We start from the raw sequence: 6,000 nt of genomic DNA on the forward strand, positions 1-6,000 counted from the left end.
TTACGTTAGACAAGAACATTATCTAAAGCATAATCGAGAGAGAACCATAGAAAATATTTCACTATAGTGGATGTGCAAGTAGTCCAATATTACCAACGGTATCAAACAGTATCTGAGAGTTGAAAAAGTATCCATCTATGCTGGAATATTAGCTTAGGGAACATTCTCAAATCTGTGGAGCTCTTCACAAGTCTCAAGGATATTAAATAGAGTTCTATGACATTCATCAAACTGATACATTCCTAACCACAAATTAGCCCAAACACGTATGAGTCATTTGTTTAATACACCTCCAGCTACATACATTCACTTTTACAGTCTTACAAACCAGCACATCTTGAGAGTTTATTCAGGTTACATGGCCCATGGGCAACTTACTTTAGAAATACTGAGTTATTTATGCAAGTATCTACTGACACAAACCAGTCAAGATGACAACTGAGCTAGTGAATTGAAGACTGAGTTATATCTTGGGATTGGGGTATAGTTGGGATTGCTCCTGCTTTTGTCATGGGGCTGGACTTGTAGACCACCTGAGGTCTCTTTCAGCTCTATGATTCTTCTGATTTATCATAGCATGTTGGAACTCTGATTTTATTCTTTATTACTTGAAAGCAGTTTCTAACTGCTTTTTTTAAAATGTTTTCTACTGGGTTACTTAATGGTTTTACTAAGGTTTTCTGCACACTAGAATAGTCTTTTGTAGCCATTCAATAGGCTGTTATCCACAGCAACTTTTTAAAAATGCATATGTATCTCAGGAAAAAGGCTTTCTAAATGTTTGCTTGGCCTTGATATGGACTGTTTGCTTGTCAGTAGCCTACAGCAAGGAGATTTAGAAATCGTTTTTCCTAATATCTAACCTATCACTGATGGCACTAACAGCTTTCTGAATGGTATCCTTCCTGCCTTACCAATCTATCCATTGACTTTGATCTTTATCTACTCAGGTTTAGCACCCTTTCTCCTGATACTTTATGTATAGAGGTAGTGGGGTGGGCAACAGCATCTTTCTCTCCCCTCTTCCCCACTCCCCTTCCATTCTCCTATTTCTAGTTTTCTTATCCCCTAGTCATAACTCTGGTCATCTGAAGTGGGCTGTGCCCATGAAAGCTCATACCTTCTACATGTTGTTACTCTATAAAGTGCTATCAGACCACTTGCTTGCTGTTTTTTTCTGTAACAGACTAACTTGGCTATCCCCTGAAGCGCCTAGGAATAGTTATGCACTTAAACAGGTTTTTAAGGTGTTTGTGGAATCCCTGCCTCTGGAGGTTTTGAACACCTTCTAGGAGGGATGGTCTACATATACCTATCACCGCCTCAGCACAAGGGGGTAGGTTAGATGACTCCTAAGTCCCTTCCAGCTCTACTTTTCTATGATTCTTTAACAAGACCACTGTTCATTTTCAAATTTTAAGCTTCCTACTAATTCATTAAGAATTGAAGAGAACAGCCACTAGACAAAAAACTTCCCTGGAAAATACAATCTCAGTGCCCTTCAGATCTCATCAAGTGACAATATAGAAAAATTGTACCTGTAAAGCTAAGAATTGAGAGTCTCAGGTAATATAGGCTTGTCTATATTTTCGGCTAAATTCTAGACAAGGAAAAGTAAGTACATTAAAAAGCTAGTAATCATGTAAATGTGTAGCCTCTGTAAAAGTGAGTACTTCACATTCATGAGCAGTTCCATTTAATTCAATGGAAGAGTTCTCAAGCAAGGATGCATAAGAGTTTTGCAGGGCCTGAGGCAGCCTCCCCGCTTGCCCTGCCCTCTATCCACCACTGTTCTCAAGCATAAGTTACTCATCTAATTCAATGTTTCCAGAACTGGAGACTAAATTTGAACCACCAGTAAAGCTATTTGATGGTGCTCTTCCCGACAAGCATACAAATAGATAAGACAGTGTGAGGAAAGGGCAACATACAAGCAGAGGCAACCGTGACTGTTTGCAGGTATTATCACTTGTGCCACAATTTCTCATGTAATACTGGGGTAAGATTAATAAAGTGTATTATAAAGTATGGGTGGGAGATAAGGGAAGATAGGCGGGAATTACTTAAAAGGAGTAATGAAAGAATGGAGGCAAGACTGAGCAGAGGATGGAAAAAAGAGAATGGAGACCGTCTGGAAAGAGGCTAAAGTGAAGAGACTGAAGGAGGGAATAGGAACAGGCTTTCTAAAAGGGTTTGTATACTAACCCTTGACTCAGTTTTAAATTAGGAGACTCAGAGTATCGACAGACTACAAGTTCATTCCAGGTAAACTGATGATTGTCTCTATTCTCTATCCTGCAAGAGTTATTAAAGATCTTAATCCAAATGAACAATTTATGGCACCTTTCAAAGATACGACTTAAAGCTTTCTCTAAGTCAAACAAAAAGTGTGTGGGGGGGCAGTTTGAACTGAGCATTTTGCTTTCTCATGTTGTTGGCTCCCTGTATACAATTATAAGACAAGACTTTGAAAAGTAGCAGTTTCCCTTTCATCATGGAGTCTCTTAAGAAATACAAGAAAATGTCAGCTGTTTTCTCTAAAAGCAAGCTTCATTTCAGGCAAGTCTCTTGTTAAGTATCATCCTACCTACCACTCCCCTTTGTGCAACACACCTCATCTCACACTACTGTACTGAATTATTTACTTTTAATAAGTAAAAAACCCTATACTCCCACTGCACAGCTCAGAAAACCTTTACTACTTTATGTTTTTAAACAGAAGCCTATTTCATTCATGAGCTGATATTTACCAAGAAATAAGCCATCTATTTGGAAATCCCATATTACTTGTCTCTTCCTGCTACTGTGGATTTTAAGTTACTACTGCAGCCCAAAGTTCTGTGACAAAAAAATTAATGGAACACAATCATAATATTTTGGGGTATAATTGATGTGGAAAAAGGAAAACTAGATACAAAATGGTGAGACAAACATCATTTAAAATAGTTGTATATAGATTTTCTGAATAATTAATATTACCAATTTAGTTGCCTGTATCAGGATGGACTTCAGTGTAGATTTTTTTTAAATTTAAAGGTACAGAGTTGAGAATTTGTTATCAATTTAAGTTGTAGTGATATGTTCCAAAGTTTGCTGAAATGATGTTTCAGATTTTTAAACTAACATATGCAGGCCACATAAACTAAGCCTTTGAACAATTTCACAGTAACATATATAACACATTTGGATTTATAGATAATATTAAGATTTATAGATGAAGTTATTAAAGATCTGAAGGGTTTTTAAGTGATACTCATCAGAATCACTTATGTAAAATCAAAGTCTGACCATTAAGAACCATTCCCGAAACACCAAGAGTTTGAACATTCTGAAGATGATACCTGATGATTCCGTTCCCGGGACACTTAAATATAACGTACACAATGTGACATCCTAGCTCATTCAAAGGAACCAGTTGAACACACACAGGATTTATTGGTTTTTACAACTGAGTTATTTTATGGAGACTTTAAGGAAGACAAAAGCAGCAGCAAAAAGAAGAAAGAAAATTTGGAAAAGTGTTCATAGGTTACACAGGAACAGTGTTAACTTGAATGAATCTTTAAGCATTAGCTTTCCATTTGCAGGAAGTTGCTGAACATATTTTTAACCAAAGAAGTTTCACCTTTAATTCTAATGGTATTATTGATTTTGTGGTTTAACTTTTAGCCCCCTACAGCAATCACAGACTGGATTAAGATTCAAGTTAGTGGGCTAAAACTCACAACAATTTAGCATTTAAATAGTCTACAATTTTTAGAATAGCAGCAATTTGTCTGTGCCCAATAAATGAAGCAGAGGTTAAATAGCAAGAGCAGGGGCTCCTCACATTTCCTCAACTTGAAATTCATATAGCTGAAACCAGAATCACTCAGGTTCTCACCCCTTGCACTTCATATTGAATATACATATCAGAGCCAGCAGTGACGGAAACAAGTCATTCATCCCCAAAACTTAAATCTTTCCTAAAAATAAACTGAAGCATGGGCTCAAAATTTACAAGGCTGAAGAAGGGAAACAGGAAAAGAGACTTCCTGAGAATCATTAACACCAAGAATTCAGACTAAATAATGGTAAGAGGATAAACATTTACTCAATTTTAATCTTGTCAGCCTTGCTGGCAAAAGTCTAACCCCATTCCATCATATAATTCATGTTGGAAAAGTTGAACCAACTTCAGTCCCATTTGGAAGCAAATAACCCAGACTGAAGCAGGAAGGTATCCAAACTCATGAGGATTGCAGGGAAAGTGCACATTTTCAGGCAGACCTAACCAAAAGGCATGCCTCTAGTTTGTGCTCTTCAGACCTGCTGCAGATACCTGATGTCCAACTTCCCGTTGAGGACAGAGGACCCTCCTCAACAATAAGTGACCCATCCTCAAATTATTTCTGAAGTGCACCATCCTGCCCAAAGATTTTTATCATGCAATGGTGGGAAAGGAAAAGTGATGAAGGATAAAAACTAACATTAAGAGTTATTAGCCACCTGTGAAAGAAGAAAATTCAAGTTCTCAAGCATCCACTAACACCTCCCCTGGGGACGATAATTATCAGCAGCAGCAAAGGGAGTAGCAAGTTTTACAGTAAATGTTACCTTACCTCCCGATGTACAGGGGAAAAAAAAACCACTCAAAGAGTTTTTTGCAACAGGTGTGTCAGGCTCTTTCCGAAGGGGTGGGGGAGAGGATTTCGCCAGGTGTCTAACAGCCTCCCCACTACCAGTTCTCCTCCAGGTGGGGCAGGAAAAGGTGTATATGAGCCTCCTCCATGCTACCCCCTCCCAATGGGGCAAAAGGGGAAAGGTGCTTGGAGAGGGGCGGGCTGTGGCAGCCTCCCCTGCACCCCCGCCTCGGAGCCAGTGGAGAGATGCGGGGAATAGCAGGGGTGTAACAAACCCCCCGGCGCAGGCAGGAGTCGGTGCCCGGGTTTGGGGGAGGGGGCGTCACAGCCACCCCGGCGGTTACCGAGCTGCCGGCAGCGCACGGGGCTGTCACTCACACACGCCCCGAGCGGGCCGGACACGGCGGGATCCCGCCGCCCCGCGGGGTTTACCTGGCCGGTGAGCTGCGCTGCCCGGTCCCCGCCAGCCCCTGCTACCGCCTGGCCGCAGCCGGCGCTGGAGCTCACAGCAGCGAACAGACCCGCACGCTGCCGCCGGCGCTTCACCTGCCCTGCCTGCAGCGCCCCGCCTCTCTGAGCCCCTCAGAGCCTGGCGCTGGACGCCGCCATTTTCACTCCGGCAGCGAAACGCCCTCCGTGCGCAAGCCCCGTCGGGTCCCACACTGTCACGGGACCGGTCAGCTGACTCGCCCCGTCCCCTTGCCCGTCGAGAGACCGCCCCGCCCTTAGACCAGCCTCTGTGCGCATGCGCACGCCGGAGAGCCGCTGTCAGCCCGCGGGGCAGAGATAGGTTGGGGGCGGGTTCTGAGAGTAGGCGGGGCGCAGGGCTGGGGGAGGGTCAGTGTGTGGGCGGGGCTCGGGGCAGGGCTGGGGGAGGGTCAGTGTGTGGGCGGGGCTCGGGGCAGGGCTGGGGGAGGGTCAGTGTGTGGGCGGGGCTCGGGGCAGGGCTGGGGGAGGGTCAGTGTGTGGGCGGGGCTCAGGGGGCCGGGCTGGGGGAGGGTCAGTGTGTGGGCGGGGCTCAGGGGGCCGGGCTGGGGGAGGGTCAGTGTGTGGGCGGGGCTCAGAGGGCAGGGCTGGGGGAGGGTCAGTGTGTGGGCGGGGCTCAGGGGGCCGGGCTGGGGGAGGGTCAGTGTGTGGGCGGGGCTCAGGGGGCCGGGCTGGGGGAGGGTCAGTGTGTGGGCGGGGCTCAGGGGGCCGGGCTGGGGAGGGTCAGTGTGTGGGCGGGGCTCAGAGGGCAGGGCTGGGGGAGGGTCAGTGTGTGGGCGGGGCTCAGAGGGCAGGGCTGGGGGAGGGTCAGTGTGTGGGCGGGGCTCAGGGGGCAGGGCTGGGGGAGGGTCAGTGTGTGGGCGAGGCTCAGGGGGCAGGGCTGGGGGAGGGT

At 45.4% G+C, this 6,000-nt stretch overlaps 1 protein-coding gene across 2 annotated transcripts in view; it reads right to left on the reverse strand.

Annotated features, from left to right (window-relative positions):
- DNAJC13 (DnaJ heat shock protein family (Hsp40) member C13) overlaps positions 1 to 5,328 on the reverse strand; it is an 87,204-nt gene extending 81,876 nt beyond the window's left edge. Inside the window, exon 1 of one of the 2 annotated variants that reach the window (XM_075921899.2) lies at positions 5,055 to 5,328. The gene's annotated coding sequence lies outside the window, so the exon portion shown is untranslated. The remainder of the gene's footprint in view (positions 1 to 5,054) is intronic. The other variant, XM_075921900.2, reaches the window with a different exon arrangement.
- Positions 5,329 to 6,000: the final 672 nt, after the last annotated feature.

Source organism: Pelodiscus sinensis, chromosome 2, assembly GCF_052426305.1.
Source record: "Pelodiscus sinensis isolate ZL-2025 chromosome 2, ASM5242630v1, whole genome shotgun sequence".
Taxonomy (NCBI): domain Eukaryota; kingdom Metazoa; phylum Chordata; order Testudines; family Trionychidae; genus Pelodiscus; species Pelodiscus sinensis.